Raw genomic sequence first — 19,226 nt, 5'->3', positions numbered from 1 at the left:
TCAGGCCAAATACACGAAAGGGAGGATTTCTCCACAACTCTGATGATGCTGCTCACCCGAGCTATAAGTGATCGAATTTTGGCATTGTTCTCGGGTCTGACACTGATAGACTCGGCCATGAAGAAGGCTGCTGTTTCTGGTGTAGGCCAATCGGTTTCAAAGACAATGCCCATATATTATCAGAGCATGTTTGCATGTTCACAAATACGTGTGGTTAATGCAGTCTTTGATTCTTTGCAAAAAGTATCTGGTGTTTTATTGCCGGAAAGGGTAAAACCTATTCTTATTTTTCATACTCCAATGATGCTGCTTGTTTTGTTTGTTGTAATCACCAGCTACTCGGATTGTGTAAATGTTCCTGTGGGTTTAACTCTCCAACACAACAACCGGTTTAGTGCTGAACTAGTCACTAAATTGGCCACGTATTGTGTAACGTGACAAACTTCTCACTGATTGGCTGTGTTGGGGTGGTAGTGGCGAGTTTAATGACATGTATACTTATGCAATCTCGAACCCACAAACACCTCTATTGTGGATAATGTTAAGACTGCAGAAGGAGGAATGCAATGAGCTATAAAGCTATATCTTGACCTAAAACTTTCGTGTCTGCAGGAATTCATATTCTTTGGGTCTTTCGGTAGTCATGTAGATAGGTTATTTTTTTTATTTTTTTAACCTATCTACGTGACCTTACTGAAAGACCCAAAGAATACGAGCTATAAAACTCTTTCACAGATCTCCAGTTATAGGCACGGGGTCATCAAAGCTACGACAGTGACTGACAATACACAACAACGGATAGATGTGCAACATAGAGAACAAAGTTAAGCAAGTCACTAAATATGTATAAATAATGAACAGCTTGTACGAGAGGCGTGGTGAGTGCTGAACTCTCACCCCCTCTGTGTATGCCACAGTGCCAGCCTTCATAGGTGCTGCTACTACTTGCTACTAACAGCTCTTACCCCTACAGTCTGTTACAGACTAAATGGGGGGTCTTTGTGTGTGTGCGATAGCACAGCGGTCAGCGCTACACTGCGCGATGAACCCAGCGACCCGAGTTCGATTCCTGCTCACGGCCAACACCAGTGACGATTATTTGAACCAACCCTGGGTCTCCCCTAGGTCGACTCAGCCTCAAATGAGTTACCTGGTGCGGTCTGTAAACATCACCACTGGGAGACAAAGGCGGCCGGTCGTGGTACTGGCCACCCACCCCCTCGTGTGCCGTGCCAGCCTTCATGGGTACTGCTGCTCATGAACAGCGCTTTCCCCAACAGTATGTGACAGGCTATACGGGGGATCATTGTCTTTGTATCTGAAAGTGCAACTAACATGGCACAAGCGCCGTCGTGACGTCACCGCACTGAGTGGTCAATGGTCGTTTTTGTTGATATTGTGTGTACATATCCGTATGTGTGTCTTTGTGTCTCTCACTCAGATATTGGGGTGAACCTAACAGACCCCATGTTCAGAGGCATCTACAGAGGCCAGCAGAAACACAAAGGTACATCACTCTCACTCAGAGGGTATCTCTCATACAGAGTTATCACTCACGCAGAAGCATCAATCAGAGGTATCACTCTCATACAGAGGTATCTCACACAGATGTATCACTCAGAGGTGAATGTGAGTAGATGAGTGAGTAGATGATTGAGTGGTTGGGTGAGTGAGCAGGTGGTTAGTGAGTGGGTGAGTGGTGAGTGAATGTGAGTGAGTCGGTGAGTGGGTGAGTAGGTTAATGGGTGAGCGAATGAATGTGAAAGGGTGAGTGCGTGTGTGAATAGGTGAGTGAGTGGGTAAGTGAGTAGGTGAGTGAGTCGTGAGTAATTTAGTGAGTATTTGAGTGAGGACCGCTCTCCCCATTGTCTCGCCCTATAGACGACTTTAACGATGTCATCCGCAGAGCGGTGGATGCAGGCGTTGAGAAGGTTCGTACTGTTGGTGATGATGGTGGTGATGGTAATGATGGTAGTGATGGTGATAGTGGTGGTTTTGATGGTGGTGGTGTTGGTGATAATGCTGGTGGTACTGATGGTGGTGATGGTGGTGGTGATGTTTTGGTGGTTGTGGTGGTTATGATGATGGTGGCAGTGATGGTAATGATGATGATGGGTGCTGGCAATGCTGTGGATGGTGATGGTATTGTTGATGTGGATGGTGTTGATGATGGTGATGGTGATGTTGATGATGTGGTGATGATGTTGGTGGTGGTGGTGATGATGTTGGTGGTGATAGTGATGTTGGTGATGATGATGATGCTGGTGATGATGATGGCGATGTTGTTTATGATGATGGTGGTGGTGATGGTGGTGATCATAATGATGTGGATAGTGATGGTCATGATGTTGATGGTCATGAAAATGTTGATGATGGTAGTGATGATGATGGTGATGTTGATGATGTGGATGGTGGTGGTGATGATGATCATGGTGATGATATTGTAGATGATGTTGTTGATGGTGGTGATGATGTTTATGATATTCTTAGGTTTTTTCGGTAAAGTCACTTAGGTAAAAAATTTAAATGAATAAAAGTAAAATAAAAATAAAATAAAAATCACGACGTTTCGGAGGCAACACAAGCTTCCGTCTTCAGGTGGAACCATCACAGCACGATAGCTGTATCAAGTGAGAAATTCCAAGAAAACAGTCCTTGTATATATACTGGTTAAGGGTGAGTGGAGCCAAGGTAGGCCCTGAATATTATTTTTGTGAGGTTCGGTGCGGCTGAAGCACGCTGTTAGCAATAAGCCTTTGTTGTGTAATCTAGAAGCGGATGATGTAAAGGTGCGTGCAAATGGGACTGAGCCTTTTGTTATGTAGAAGTGATGCGGCTGAAATCACTGCCAGGAATGCTCCAAATATGTTTATATATATATACAAACATATATAAACACAGACATAATTTCAACCGTGATGATGGGTACAAACTTAGTAATCATTGCAAAGATGTTATTAATCATGCAAAAAAGATTTAACTACACATATTTGGAGCATTCCTGGCAGTGATTTCAGCCGCACCACCTCTACATAACAAAGGCTCAGTCAACCATTCTACACAACAAAGGCTCATTTCCTGGCAGCGATTTCAGCCGCATCACTTCTACATAACAAAAGGCTCAGTCCCATTTGCACGCACCTTTACATCATCCGCATCTAGTTTACACAACAAAGGCTTATTCCTGACAGCATGCTTCAGCCGCACCGAACCTCACAAAAATAATATTCAGGGCCTACCTTGGCTCCTCCCACCCTCAACCAGTATATATACAAGGACTGTTTTCTTGGAATTTCTCTCACTTGAGACAGCTATCGTGCTGTGACGGTTCCACCTGAAGACGGAAGCTTGTGTTGCCTCCGAAACGTCGTGATTTTTTTTTTACTTTTATTAATTTCATTTTTTAGCTACGTGACTTTACCGAAAAAACCTAAGAATATGAATCCTTGCAGTCACGAAAGCTTCAAATCTAGAATTCATGTTTATGATGTTGGTGGTGATAATGATTTTGTTGATGATGATGGTGGTGATGTTGATGATGATGGTGGTGATGATGATAGTCATGTTGATGATTGTGATGTTGATGATGTGGAAGGTGGTGGTGACGTTAACCGTGGTAATGTTGTTTATAATATGGATGGTGATGTTGATGATGTTGTTGATGGTGGTGATGTTGTTTATGATGTTTATGATATTGTCGATGTTGTTGAAGTTTATCATCACGGGAGGCAGTCTGAGCGACAGTGAGGAGGCGCTGGCGCTGGCTCACACCTCAGGTGAACTCCTCGCCCTCCGCTTCCACCTCCCAGCAGTTTCCAAAGCTTCACATACACAGCAGGCTACGAGTCTGTGTGAATCTGTGTGAGTCCATGTGTGTCTGTGAGTCTGTGTTAAGTCTATGAGTCTGTGTGAGTCTGTGCGAGTCTGCGAGTCTGTGTGAGTCTGTAAGGGTCAGGGTGAGTCTATGTTAAGTCTATGAGTCTGTGTGAGTCTGTGCGAGTCTGTATGAGTCTGTAAGGGTCAGGGTGAGTCTATGTTAAGTCTATGAGTCTGTGTGAGTCTGTGCGAGTCTGTGAGTTTGTAAGAGTCAGGGTGAGTCTGTGTGAGTCTGTGCGAGTCTGCGAGTCTGTGTGAGTCTGTAAGGGTCAGGGTGAGTCTGTGTTAAGGCTGTGAGTCTGTGTGAGTTTTTGAATCTCTATGTGAGTCTATGAGTCTTTTGTGTCTGTATGTGTCTGTGAGCCTGTGTGTCTGTGCGAGTCTGTGTGAGTCTGTGAGAGCCTGAGAGTTTGTGCAAGTCGCTGTGATTCCGTATGAGTCCGTGTGAGTCTGTGGGTGTCTGTGTAATTCTGTGTGAGTCTTTGTCAGTCCGTGTGAGTCAGTGTTAAGTATAGGAATCTGTGCGGATCTGTGTGAGTCAATGTTAAGGATGTTTGTGTGAGAGTGTGTTAAGTTTGTGAGTCTCTAAGTGTATCTGCGAGTCTGTGTATTTGTTTGAGTCTGCATGAGTTTGTGTGAGTCAGTGAGCAGCAGCTTCAAAGCTTCATATGCACAACAGACTGCGAAACTGTGTCAGTCCCTGTAAGTCTGTGTAAGTCTGTGATTCTGTGTGAGTCTGTGAGGGTCTGTGAGTCCGTGTTAAGGGTGTGAGTTTGTGAGTGTCTATGATATTCTGTGAGTCTGTGTTAAGGTGTGAGTCTGTGTGAGTCTGTACGTGTCTGTGTAATTCCGTGTGAGCCCATGTGAGTCAGTATTAAGTCTACGAGTCTTTGCAGATCTGTGTGAGTCAGTGTTAAGGATGTGTCTGTGAGTGTGTGTTAAGTCAGTGAGGTTCTATGTGTCTCTGCGAGTCTGTGTGTGTTTGTTTGAGTCTGCATGAGTTTGTGTGAGTTTGCGTGAGTTTGTGAACAGCAGCTTCCCAAGCTTCACACTCACAGCAGGCTACAAGTCTGTGCCAGTCACTGTGAGTTTGTGTGAGTGAGAGTCTGTGGGGGTCTGTGATAGTCTGTGAGTCTGTGTGAGAACTGTGTGTGTCTGTGTGTGGGAGGCTGTACGAACTGAATGACCAGAGTTCGATTCCCGCTCATGGGCAAAAACGGTGACGATTATCTGAACCTCTCCTAACACTCCACTAGGTCGAACCGGTCTCAAATGAGTACCTGGTGCAGTGTGTAAAAATCATCGCCACTGGGGAGACAAAGGCGGCCGAGCGTGGTGCTTGCCACCCACCCCCTCGTGTGCCGTGCCAGCCTTCAATGAGTTCTCGCCAATAGCACTTGCCCAACAGCCTGTTACAGGATATACGGGGATCTTTGTCTTTATCTTGTGAGTGTCTGGGTCTCTGTGGGTCTCTGTGAGAGTGTGAGATTCTGTGAGTATGTGTGTGTCTGTGTGAGTGTCTCAGTCTCTGTGAGAGTCTGTGAGATTCTGTGAGTGTGTGTTATTGTGTGAGTGTCTCAATCTTTGTGGGTCTCTATGTGAGTTTTTATGTGACTATGTATGTATGCTGAACTTCTTTCACACCATGGTATATAGGAAACTATGCTAATCGGAGATGCGCAGGGTAAGGTCAACAAACAAAACACAGCAACAACAAGTTCAAGTTTGTTGCAACCGCAACAAACAAAAAACAAAAACATGAACAAAAAAACATCTTAAAGTGAATATGTGACTAAGTGCAAACAGAAAATCCAAGAAAAGACAGCAAAAATATTGCAGAAAAAACACCGTACACCAACGCTGTGTGCAAAAATCCCAGTGGGATGCAAGTCAAACAACAACAACAACAACCACAAGACAACTTAGATTAAGGCCATCAGTCTAACTCTGTACTACAACAAACAAACATGGCTAAACCAATAAACTTTTCGAAATCACCAAAATAAAGCAATGAAACAGTGATCATAGGAACTGTGACGGAATTTTCACAATAAATGGCATAAACAACATGTACTACCAAAACCCTGCAGCCATAGCTGGCTGCATGAGTCACTCCACAACAGCAGGAGCATCAATCGGAGTATTGTAATTTTTCAATGCACCTTTAAGATCAGCACACTAAATCAAAACACAGGTCATACTTTGTAGCGATCATCCGGAGCGAAACATTTTATTTTAGGTCACTGAATAGCACTGGCAGCTAGGGGTGTACAACTCCTCTAAAGCAGTTTTGAGTGAAGATCTCATAGGTAGTGACTCAAGTTTCAATTTATTTGCAACAGCATTCCAGACCCTGGGGGCATCAATAGCAAAGGCCCTTCCTCCAGTATATGTACGGCAATAGGGAATATTAAGCTGGTAAATGAGTGTAGACCTTAGGTCAAATTTGTTCTTTGAAACAGAGAGGAGATCCAGCAGGTAATCTGCAGATTTTTTTGCAAGTACATCATGAATAAATAAGATCTGGTGCACAAGCCGTCGAACATTCAGAGATGTTAAGTTTGACCCAATGTAGAGATCACAGTGGTGAGTCCTATATGGGCAGTTCAATGCAAATCTTAAGGCCGAGTGATACATTGAGTCAAGCTTCTTCAGTACAGTACTTGGGGCTGATTTATACACAATGTCACAGTAATCAAGTAGAGGCAGTATGGTAGCTTTAATCAATTCCAAACGGAACATAGGGGGAAGCAGTGCTTGTGTCGATATAGAAAACCAATTTTAATTTTTGTCTTTTTCCCAATATAATCAATGTGATCTTCAAAATTCAGTTTTGAATCCAGGATGACCCCAAGATACTTATAGATCTTGACTTGCTCTATTTGATCATTATTTAAGGAATATAATGGGGGAGAAATAACTTCCCGCTTTAGTCCTGGTGAGAAGCATAGCACCTTGGTTTTGGCAGGATTTAGGACTAGTTTAAGAGCAACTAGCTGATGTTGTAGTTTGTTGAAATCACTCTGGAGCTTAGCAATCACGTCATCCGGAGAGCGGCCAGCAGTAATCAGTACCGTGTCATCTGCAAAAAGATGTACCCTGGAATGATCCAGTTCAGTACCCAAGTCATTTACATAAAGAGAGAACAACAAGCAACAGTTCTACAAAATGTATTTTCAATTTAATTTAGTATAGCAGTGTAGTGTGTATAGTGTAGTGTATATATAGTGTGTAGTGTAGTGTATAGTAGTGTAGTGGATAGTAGTGTAGTGTATAGTAGTGTATAATAGTGTAGTGTATAGTAGTGTGGTGTATCGTAGTGCATAGTGTAGTCTATAGTAGTGTATAGTGTAGTTTATAGTAGTGTATAAGACCTTAGTGTATGACAGTGTAGTGTAAAGTGCCGTGTGCAGTGTTGAGCGTAGTGTGTGTAGAGTGTTATGTGCGTGTTGAACTTATTTCCCACCGTACGTGGCCAACCACGCTAATCGGAGGACAACAAACTAAATACAACAACGAGCAGTTCTAAAGAAGTGAGTTTGTCAATCTCGATTATTATTTCAAAGTTGCATAGCTCCCAGTGGCTTCCTAATATCGTAAGGAAGAGCGTTCCAGACGGCCGCAGAAGCAGCTTATTTGAAAGCACCGCACGATGATGCGGTGACCACAGTATTTGTTCGATGGCCAGCCAAAAGCTGCTGTGAGGATGATGAGTCTCTATGCAAGTCTCTGTGTGAGTCTCTATGTATCTGTGTGAGTCTGTATGTGAGCCTCTGTGTGAGTCTGTATGAGTTTCTAGGTGAGTCTCTGTGAGGAGTTTCTGTGTGAGGAGTCTCTGTGTGAGTCTCCGTTTGAGTCCGTGTGGTGCGTCTCTGTGTGGTGAGTCTCTGTGTGTTACTCTCTGTGAGTTTCTGTGTTAGTGTCTGTGTGAGTTTCTGTGTGAGTTTCTGTGTGGTGAGTCTTTGTGTAAGCCTCTCTGTGTGAGTCTGTTTGTGTAAGTCCCGAGTCTCTGTTTGAGGAGTCTCTGCGGTGGCCCCACTGGTACAGATCGCTTCCTCTGCACCGTGGGCTGCCACCCGACTCGCTGCGCCGAGTTCGAGGCAGAGTCCGAGACCTACGGAGAGCGCCTCCTGGCGCTGGCACGGAGTGGAGCCCCCAAGGTTGCGGCGGTCGGGGAGTGTGGGCTGGGTGAGGTGCCACTCCCTCACCCGCTCACTCGCTCCCTCACTTGCCGACCCACTCACCCATTCGCTCACTCTCTCACTCACCAACTTACCCACTCACTTACCTACTCACTTACCCACTCATCCACTCACTCACCTACGTACCCAACCACCCACCCACTCAATTACCCACTCACTCACTCATTCTAGATTTGAAGCTTTCGTGACTACAAGGATTCATTTTCTTAGGTTTTTTCGGTAAAGTCACGTAGGTAAAAAATTAAAATTAATAAAAGTAAAATTAAATAAAAATCACGACGTTTCGGAGGCAACACAAGCCTCCATCTTCAGGTGGAACCGTCACAGCCCGACAGCTGTATCAAGTAAATGAGAGATTACAAGAGATACCACTCCGTATATATAATGGTTGAGGGGGGGGGGAAGGGCCAGGAATGGCCAACTTTTTATTATTATGGTAAGGTGCGGCTTGAGACTATGAATAGACTGCATAACAAATTACTGAGCCTTTATTATGGAGAGGTGCGGTTTGTGACTACGCCTAGCCTACATAACAAAAGTGTGAAAAAAGAAGCTAAACCTGGTAAAACAAAACTGGCTGTCTTTCAGTAACATGTTATAGTTGTCTGTCAAATAAGATGGTCCAAATAAGTGTAGTTAAATCTTTTTTGCATGGTTAATCACATCTTTCCAATTATTACTCAGTTTGTAACCATCATCACGGTTGAAATTATGTCTGTGTTTGTATATTTGTATGGCTTCGTGTACAAACCTTTGATGGTAGCCAGGAGGTTTGCAGAGCACCTTGGTCTCGGAAAAGACAATTTCATGAAAGACAATTTCATTAGCCACCCACTCACTTACTCACCCACTTAGCCACCCACCCACTCAGTCACGCACTCACCAACTCACTTACCCATCCAATCATTCATCTGCTCCCTCACCCACCCATTCACTTACCCACTCACTCAGTTAGCCACCCACTCACTTACTCACCCACTCACCCACACACCCACTCACCCCTGCTCGCTCGCTCAACCACCCATCCCCTCAATCACTCACTCACCTCCCCCGACCCCCGCCAGCCCACCCCTGCCATACACAGGGTAGACAGACCCAACTACAGTGATCTCCATCCAGTAGTGGACAGACCATGTTGATGATGATGGAGCAGCCACCTGTGAACAGAGCGCCTCCCACAGGACGAGATGGAGCGACGGTGGCATCAGTATTGTGTGCAGGTGCTGGGTGCTGTATCTCATCACAGCATTGAGCCACGGTGGCTAAGAGATGTTAACTACCTCACCTAGTATACATGAGGTCGTGGGTTTGATCTCAACCCTGAAGCCACGGTGGATAGTTGTTTACTGCCTCGGCTGGTATGCAGGAGGCCTTGGCTTCGATCCCGACCCAGACGCCACATTGGCTAGCAGATGTTAACTACCTCGCCTGGTAAGCAGCAGGTCGTTTGTTCGATCTTGACCCTGACGCCACGGTGGCTAGCAGATATTAACTATCTTGCCTGTATGCAGGATGTCGTGGGATCCTGATCCTTATGCCAAGGTGGTTAGGAGATGTTAACTACCTCGCCTGGAATGGAGAAGGTCGTGGGTTTGATCCCGATCATGACGCCACATTGGCATAGGGGATGTTAACTACCTCGCCTGGTATGCAGGAGGGTCGTGGGTTCTATCCCGACCTTGACTGCTGCTGTATGTGTGGAGTTTGCATGTCTGTCTCCCCATGGATTTTTTAAAAAAATTGTTAGTATTTTGCTGCTATAAATTTCCACACGATAAGCCACTTCGTTGAGCTATCATTTGTGGTGGCCAGGTCACGGCTGCGCTTTCGGCATTTTTCCGTGAGCCAAATTGCCGTACCGAATGGTCCAATTTCGGCATGCACGTAGAGCGACGCCGCGCGCCACGGCCAAAACGATGACGCAGTCTAGTGGTGGCGCGCGTGGTGAGCGTTAGTGCAGACCTGCTGCTTCGAACTTTACCTTGTTTATGCGCTCTGTGCAAGCCAACCCACTCAGGAGTGTCGTATACACCTACAGTACATCAAGCAGTAATAGAAATAATGTCGTGTGAAAGTGTAAAATAATGTAGTCTTTAAATAAACATTAATTGTTAAGTGAAAAACGTTAAGTTTAAGTTTGTGTAATTTGGTGTTTATGTTGTAATTTAGTGATAAAGTGAACATACAGTACAGTAAGTCCATGCGAAGTGCATTCAGCTCCCCGCCACAACCTCTGTGACCTACCACATTCAACATACCACGTCCTCCTTCGCATGCAGCGCTGGTTACTGATGGTAAGTGTTACTTGGAAATACATTTTTCTAAAACATTTAGATTTTTTTTTATTGGGGCAGGAGGAACTGGGGAGTACAATTGTACATAATTAGGAAAATTAGATAATTTGGCAAGGCCATATGTGTCGAATTAACAAGGGTTTGCTGCATACGTGATTTGTTTACCTTTCCTATACTTTGCACTCCCATCGTGTTTATGTGTTGTGTGTTTGTTCTTCTGACCCTGTGCCCCTCGAACTTGACATCTCTGAAAAAGAGTTTATAGCTCATCAGATTCCTCCTCCTGCATTACAAACACAGATTATGATTCTCATTCTCTGCTCTTTGGTTTTCAGACTACGACCGGCTCCAGTTTTGTGCCAAAGAGACGCAGCTCAAGTGAGACACACACGGGAACACAGCACACACGGGGACACACAGCATACAGGAGACACAGCACACATGAGACACACAGAACACACGGGGACACGCAGCACAACAGGAGACACATCACACATGAGACACACAACACACACAGCACATACAGCACACACCGGGATACACGAAGACACACAGCACATACGAGGACACTGAGCACAGACGGCGACACACGGGGCCAAACAGCACACAGAGCACACACGGCATACTCGGCACACACGGGGACACACAGCTCACACAGCATACAATATACATACAGCTCACACAGCATACAATAGACATGCAGCACACACAGCACGTCTCCCCGCGTCCCCCCACGTCTGGCTGCGTCTCCCCGTGTCTCCTCATGTCTCCCCGCATCTCCCCACATCTCCTCGTGTCTCCCCGCGTCTTCCCACATCTTCGTGTGTCTTTCCACGTCTCCCCATATCTGACTGCGTCTCCCCGCATCTCTCCCGTGTTCCCCCCCGCATCTCCCCGCATCTCCCCGTGTGTGTAGGTTCTTTGAGAAGCAGTTTGAGGTGGCCGAGGAAACTCGGCTCCCATGTTCCTGCACTGCAGGAACTCACACAGCGACTTCCTTGGTGAGACTCAGCCCGTTCCAAGTGCAGCCCCATCCAAGTACAGCTCCACACAGCTTTGTTATCCTCCATTATCTGACTCCAACTCTCAGCCAGTTGTACAGTAAAACTCAGGAGACCAGGGAGAGAACTTACAAAGTCTGTCCACTCACTCATATTCACTTATTCACTTGCTCTCACATTCACTGACACACTCGCTCACTCACACACTCTCACTGACACTTTCACACACACTCTCACATCCTCACTCACTCACACACTCACTCACACACTCACTCGCTCTCATGGAGCACGGGGCGGCTAAAGCACAGCAATTTGGCACAGTAGGGGCACAGGTGGTGCATCTGCCAGTCATCTAAGTCAGTCAACCCATGTCACCTGCTGGGTCTGTCCCCTGATGTCCTGCGAGCGAGACTTCGACACTTTACATGGCCTCAAAGTGCACGTAGGCTGGCACAGGCATTGTGGTGACGTCCACCGTCGTGAAGTAACGAATGGTGGCTGTTGTTGTGTTTGTGCCGGCTTTCGTAGGTGCTACTCGCAAACAGCACTTGCCCAACAAGTCTGTTAGAGGCTCGATGTGGGCCGATGTTTGTCTTTTGCTGTGTGTTGCGTGCGCGTGACTGCGTGTGACAGACATCGTGAGGAGGAACAGGGATCGCTTCACGGGCGGCGTGGTGAGTGCCAGATCGGTTCGCTCACATCTGGATCAGGGGACACGAATTAAGGGAAGTAATAAATATCAATAATAATCTCGAGTGTAGATCTGTAGAATCAATTCAAAGTTCTGATTTTGACTTATTTCTGGAAAAAAATGCTCACATGGAAAATCACATCTAGCCAGTTAACCTTTTTTTATAATTTTATTGTTTACCAGCTTATATCCCCTGAGCTCTTAGCTTTTATTCACAGGTAACCTGGCCACACATGATGATAGCTAATCATCGAAGTGGCTGATATCGCCCCACGACACTTGTGTCAGGCTAGGTGCACTTCGAGGCCACTTGAAGGCTCGCTGACAGGAGGTCACGGGACAGACCCAGGTGCCATGGGTTGACTTGAGGGTTGACCTGTGGCTCCCACTGTGCCAAATCTCTGCATTTTAGCCGTGTGATGCTCTGCACGTTGTTGTGAGCATCGCTCCTCTGCCCGACGTTGCTACTGGAGGGCGACTGCCTCTAACTGCTCAGTAGCGTCCATCATGAGCCTCCTCCATAGACGCCGATCTTGACACCGCTGGTGCCATTCTTCGGCAAGTCCACTCAGCTTCACATCTTCTTGTACCATATCAGTCCACTTACATTATGGGACCTCCCTTGCCAGTATCAAATATAAGAATAGGTTTTACCCTTTCTGGCAATAAAACAGTTGTGTTAAGATGTTAAAACACCAATCTGAAAACTTTTGCAAGGAATCATATCTGCATTAACCAAATATACTTGTGGTGAACATGCTAAAAAAGCATGCTCTGGTAGAATATGCATTGTCTTTGAAACGGATAGCTTTCTTACTGGTATAACACTGTTTGAGACTAGGCTTAAAGACAGCTGTCTTTGGAGAAGACCAATCAGTTTCAAAGAGAATGCATATACTACCAGAACATGTTTTTTTGTTTGCTGTTTCATCACAAGTATATATGTTTAATACAGGCACGTTTCCTTGCAAAAGGTTTCAGTTTGGTGTTTTAACATCTTAACATCTGTTTTATTGCCAGAAAGGGTAAAACCTCCTTTTATATCGTTCATCTCTTCTCCAGCCCATGTTATGCCCGTTTAGCCCCCTCTGTCCAGGCAAACAGAAGCTGCTTGGGAATGTGGTGGCTGGGCATGCGGGCTACATGACCCAGCCAATGCAGCCTTGCGACCAGAGGAGCTCACTGATGATAGGACTGTGTCCAGATAATATCAGTGATCTGTGATCTTTGATGGATCGTAGGTAGACGAGCCAAATGTTTCAAACCTGTGCAGATGACCGAGAAGATCCAAAGCTTCGTGTGCAGTGATAGACCAGTAAGCTTCCAACAGCGCGTTTGGTGACACAAATACCCAGGGAGGTGCTAAGGTTTTTTGTGCTGATGGTAAAGGCCCACCTCTTAGTGGCATGCTTCAGGTTCAGTAGCAGAGCCTCCAATTCAAGAACGCATGCACAAATAATGACAAAGATCCCCCGTATGGCATAACAGACTATTGGGGCAAGTACTGTTAGCGAGCAGCAGCACCACCTATGAAAGCTGGCACTGTGGCACACGGACGGGTGGGTGGCCAGCAACTCTACTCAGGAGCCCGGGAGTCGATGCCAAGCTCTCCCCATGTCATCTCTATACGGGACGACTGTTGCGCTGGCCCTGTCCCTGCCACGCAGCTTTGTGCTCAGGCATGGCTCCCTAGCTCCGTCTAAAACAATCAAGCGCCCCTGCTGGTAGTAGCACCAGCAGTTGCTATAGCTGCTGCTGTCCAGGCTCGGCTCTGCTGAGCCTGCGAGCTCTAAGGAGGAGGTGGCCCCTCCCCACCGCTCTCCTCATCCCTTTCCTCTCTCCCCTTTATCCATCCCTCTCCCCCCCCCTCCTTTCGTCCCTCTCACCCACTCCCCGTCCTTCTGCCTCTCCGGGTCCCTCTCTCCATCCCTCTCCTCTGCTCCTCTCCCTGGCCCTCTCCCCTCCTCGTCCCTCTCCGTCTGCCTCTCCCCGCCCTTCTGCCTCCCCCCGTCCTCTCCCCATCCCTTTCCCTGGCCCTCTTCCGTCCTCGCCACTCTCTCTCTCTCTGGGACCGTTTTGCAAGCATCAACAGGCCGGAAAAGGAGAAAGTTTCATCTTCTTCTTCCACGCATTTGTCCAACTCGTGTGGGGTGTTCTGCTGTCCCCTGCCAACCTTCTCCATGCTGCCCTGTCCTGCGTCATCTTTTTTTCTGCTTATCGGGCCACCATGTCCGATCGCACCACATGCCCCCCCCCACCTCTTCATCTGCCTTCTTCCTCTTGATATCTTTCCTTCCCCTTGCATCACTTGCCATCTTCTGACCGACATCTTTTTCCCGTCGTCTCTCTCGACATGACGAAACCGCACCAGTCTTTTCTCTCTGTCATCTTCTCTGTGATTTCTACCACCCTGAGACATCCGCTCACTTGTTCATTTCTCACCCTGTCCTTGTTAAACCCCAACATCTCTGTCAAGGGTAAAGGATGAAGTAATAACACAGGGCGGTAACATAGTTTGTGTTGACCATCTAAACACTTCCTGTTATTATTATTGGTTGTGATTGTTGTTATTATCATAGCCAGAAGAGTCTACAGCTGTTTGTAATTTGTTATCACCAGGTCCACTCGTTTGATGGGAGCAAGGAAGAGGCAGCGGCTATCGTGGAGCAGGGACTTTTCATCGGCATCAATGGCTGGTACAGCTCCCCCCTGCACTACAGCCACCGCTACCTCCACCACTACCACGGCCACCACCACTACCACCTGCATTACCACCGCTACGACCACCACTACCACCACCTCCACGACCACCACCTCCACAACCACCACTACCACCGCTACCACCACCTCCACGACCTCCACCACCGCTACCACCGCTACCACCACGATCACCTCCACTACCACCGCTAACACCACCACCTCCACGACCACCACCTCCACGACCACCACTACCGCCACTACCACCACCTCCACGACCATCACCACCACTACCACCACCGGACACATCCCATCAGCCACATACGCCCCCCAGGAGTACCACGCAAAGCCCGATTGGTTCAGTTGTGGTTAGGTTATAGTTAGGTTGTGGTTAGGTTGTGGTTAGGTTGTGATTGTAGTTAGGTTGTGGTTAGGTTATAGTTAGGTTGTGTTAGGTTGTGATTGTAGTTAGGTTGTGGTTAGGTTGTAGTTAGGTTGTGGTTAGGTTGTGGTTAGGTTGTGATTGTAGTTAAGTTGTGGTTAGGTTGTGGTTAGGTTGTGATTGTAGTTAGTTGTGGTCAAGTTGTGTTTAGGTTGTGCTAAGATTGTGATTGTGGTTAGATGGTGATGCAGTTGTTATTCCCAGTTCACTGAAGACGCGCGAGAATCTGGACGCCATCAAAAGCATCCCGGCTGAGCGCCTTCTCATAGAGACAGGTAAGCATGGCGACGGTTGTGGAAACACAGCGACGGGTGTGGTAACCATGGTGATGATGTGATGAACCGAGTTAACGGCTGTGATGGTGCTGTGGGGGTGTGCTGCGATAGATGCGCCGTGGTGCTCCGTGCGCCCCCTCCACGCTGGGTTCCCATTCGTCTCCACCCACTTCCCCTGCAGCAAGAAGTGGGAGGAGGGGAGGGCACTGAAAGGAGACACGAGCCCTGCTTCATCGTGTAACCTACACAACGCATACACACAAGCATGCACACGCATACGTACACACAAAAACAACGACTCCCCTATAGCCTGAACAGACTGTTGGACAAGTGCTGTTAGCGATCCCCTATGAAAACCAACATGACACCCGAGGGGGTGGGTGGCCAGGACAACGCCCGGCTGCCTTTGACTTCCAGTGGCGATGTTTACACATGGCATCAGGTACTCATTTGAGGCTGAGTCGACGTAGGGAAGGCACAAGACCGGTTCAGATAAGCATCACTGTTGTTGTCCATGAGCGGGAATCGAACTCCATCTGTAGTGCAGCGCGCAAACCGCTACACTATAGATCTCCAACAACAACAACTGCCACAACAACCGCCATTCGCCACTAAATGGCGGTGACATCACCGCGGAGCCTGTGCCAGGCCATATGCACTTTGAGGCCACATGAAGTATTGAAAGCTCGCTGACAGGAAGTCACGGGACAAACCCAGGTGCTATGGTTGACTGAATGGATGACTGGCAGACACACCAGCTTTGCTCCCCACTGTGCCAGCTTGCTTGGTTTAACCGCCCGGCTCTCTGCACGTTATTGTCGCTCCTCTGCCCTCCATTATTTCTGGAAGGCGACTTCCTCGAACTGCTCAGTAGCGTCCTTCACGAGCCTCCTCCACAAAGGCCGATCTTGACACCACTGGTACCAGTCATTGGCAAGTCCATTCAGTTCTACGTCCTCTTGTACCACATCACTCCATCTTCTCTTTAGCCCATGCCGCGCCTGTTTAGCCCCCTCTATCCAGCTGGACAAAAGCCGTGTAGGCATGTGGTGACTGGGGAATGCGGGGTACGTGGCCCAGCCAATGCAGCCTTGCCGGCCAGATTTGTGAGCTCCTCACACAATCTATCCTGGGTTTAACCAGGCTGGATTGTGTGAGGAGTTTAACCAGGCTGGATTGTGTGAGGAGCTCACAAATCAGGCAGATAACCTAAACACGGATCTGCCATTAGGTGGGTGATGTTTCATAAGCATAGAAAAGGGAGGCATGACCATGGCCGAGAAGACTCAAAGCTTTGTGTGGAGCCACAGACCCCAGGGAGCTTCCACACAGCATTACGCAGCCTATGAAAATAAAATGCCTCTCGACTGATTTGGAGTAAGACCCCTGCTGTAAAACCGGAGCCGGCCATACGCGCACTGCCCAGTTATGGAAGCTCTCCACTCTCTACAACTGCCCCATCACCAATGGGGAGTTGATGTGGTGGAGAATTTCACTTGGGAGATCATCTCTGCCCGGCACCTTTCCTGGTCTTAGACTCTGGATTGCCTTCCGTACTTCATCAACAGATGCCACTTCAGCTAGCCACGCACATGGGGTGACCGCTTCCAATTTTTGAGGTACCGTAGCCTCAGCAGGGTCTCTCAGGAGGTTTGTACCATGTACTTAAAGCAGCCATTGCAGCTGCATGAGCCACAGTCCTAAACCTGGCCTATTTCCCTCGGTATCAGGAGGAGGAAGATGCCAACCCCAGGTGCGAGCAATCATCAGCTAGCTGAGACCAGGCCATTGTGGGTTTGAATGGGGTCCTAGATGTACACCAACCACCGGAGTGGAAGAATGGCAGGTACATTTTACAGATAACAAGCCGATGGTCAGTGGGCAGATCAGCTCCACGGTAGGTCCTCGTGTCAAGGACATGGGCCCGCATCCGCTGTTCCGCACCAGTGGATGTTCTTGCTTGGACCCGGCGTGCATCCATAATGTGTGGATGTGCCGATGCCGAACAGCGTATTGGTAATTACAAGTCCATGGGCTGCACAGAAGACTAACAGCCTCCCATGTTTTATTGAGCTGATCTGGCATATGCCTTCCAATCACTATAGCTCAGGTGTCAGCGTCATGACCTACTCGGGCATTAAAGTAATACAAAAGGATGACTATATCCTGAGGGGCCACTTTTTAGCTAGCACCTCAGACAGGATTATAGAAGGCATCTGACTCATCGGCCTTGCTTGCATCCTCCCACTGATGTTCATCTTCGGTGGGGGCGTAAGCAACCACCACCACAGTTCATTGCCTCCCGTTGATGGGGAGGCAAAGCCCATAGTAGCCTGGGCTTACAACTTTCCACACTTCACTGCTACGCTCCATGACCCCCTTAATTATTTTGTTCAAAAGAACAGCCACACCCTGTTGTTTGGCCCCTAGTAGAGGATTCAACCCCTCATGGTGACTGAAGCCGGAGCCAGTCCACTGGACTTCCCGAAAACCACAGAGATCCAGGCGGTACCGATCCAGCTCACAACAGAGGAATGGCAACATCTCCGCAGTGAGCATTCGACCATTCCATGTGGCCACTCGCAGTGTTTTTTTTGCAATTTCTGGAGAACCCCGAGGGTATGGGTTCAGTGTCCTGGCTCTACCAAATAGGGTTCGCCAGGCAGTGCCATAGACTCCTGTTCTCCCAGAGTCTCCGCACTAGCTTTTTTAGATATTTATTTGTGGTTTCGTTGTAATTCAATTGAAGGTAGAAGCGTTACCAGCTCCTCGCACCCATCCAGCACCCCCATTAGCTGCTGTTCTGGCAACGTGCTCCATGATTGGAATTGGCAATGGTCATAGGCACCATAGTGTTACTGTCCGCACCACCGAGGAGACATACACACACAACATACATAGTGTACACAACACACACATAACGTACAGTGTGCACAACACACACACAATATACAGAGTGTACACATCACACACACACAACATACAGAGTGTCCACAACACACACACAACATACAGTGTAAATAACACACACAACGGAAGCATGCTAACTGCTCCCCACGATTATATACAACACACAGGAGACACACAACACACGTACACAATATATACAACAATTACACAACAAACATACAATATATGCACAATACACTGAACACATGAACACATACACAATTCTTGTTGATATTCCTGGCGATGTTGATGCTGGTGGGAAGGTGATTACTGATGGTGATGACGATGATGTTCATAATGTTGATGGTGGCGATGGTGATGATGATGATCTAGTTGATGTTATTGACGATGATGTTGACAGTGGTGATGTGGTGATGTGGTGGTGGTGATCTTGTTCCAGTCAAGTGCTAGAAATCATCGCAGCCGTTCGCGACGAGGATCCATCAGAGCTCGCGGCAACGATCTACAGCAACTCCACTCAGCTGTTCCGCCTCTAGCCTCATGAAGAACCATCTACAGCAACTCCGCTCAACTCTTCCATCCTCCCCTCGCCCATCTCCCCCTCGCCCCATCTCCCCCTCGCCCCATCTCCCCCTCGCCCCATCTCCCCTCGCCCCATCTCCCCTCGCCCCATCTCCCCCTCGTTCATCTCCCCCTCGCCCCATCTCCCCCTCGCCCCATCTTCCCCCTCGCCCCATCTCCCCCTCGCCCCATCTCCCCTCGCCCCACTCCCCCTGGCCCATCTCCCCCTCGCCCCATCTCCCCCTCGCCCCATCTCCCCTCGCCCCATCTCCCCTCG

General features: G+C 47.8%; 1 pseudogene; it reads left to right on the top strand.

Moving 5' to 3' along the window:
• Positions 1–1,241: 1,241 nt before the first annotated feature.
• Positions 1,242–18,924, top strand: LOC121852136 (annotated as a pseudogene).
• The last annotated feature ends 302 nt before the right edge of the window (positions 18,925–19,226 follow it).

Source organism: Callorhinchus milii, unplaced genomic scaffold (assembly GCF_018977255.1).
Source record: "Callorhinchus milii isolate IMCB2004 unplaced genomic scaffold, IMCB_Cmil_1.0 Scaffold459, whole genome shotgun sequence".
NCBI lineage: Eukaryota > Metazoa > Chordata > Chondrichthyes > Chimaeriformes > Callorhinchidae > Callorhinchus > Callorhinchus milii.
This window is presented reverse-complemented; position numbering and strand designations above follow the sequence as displayed.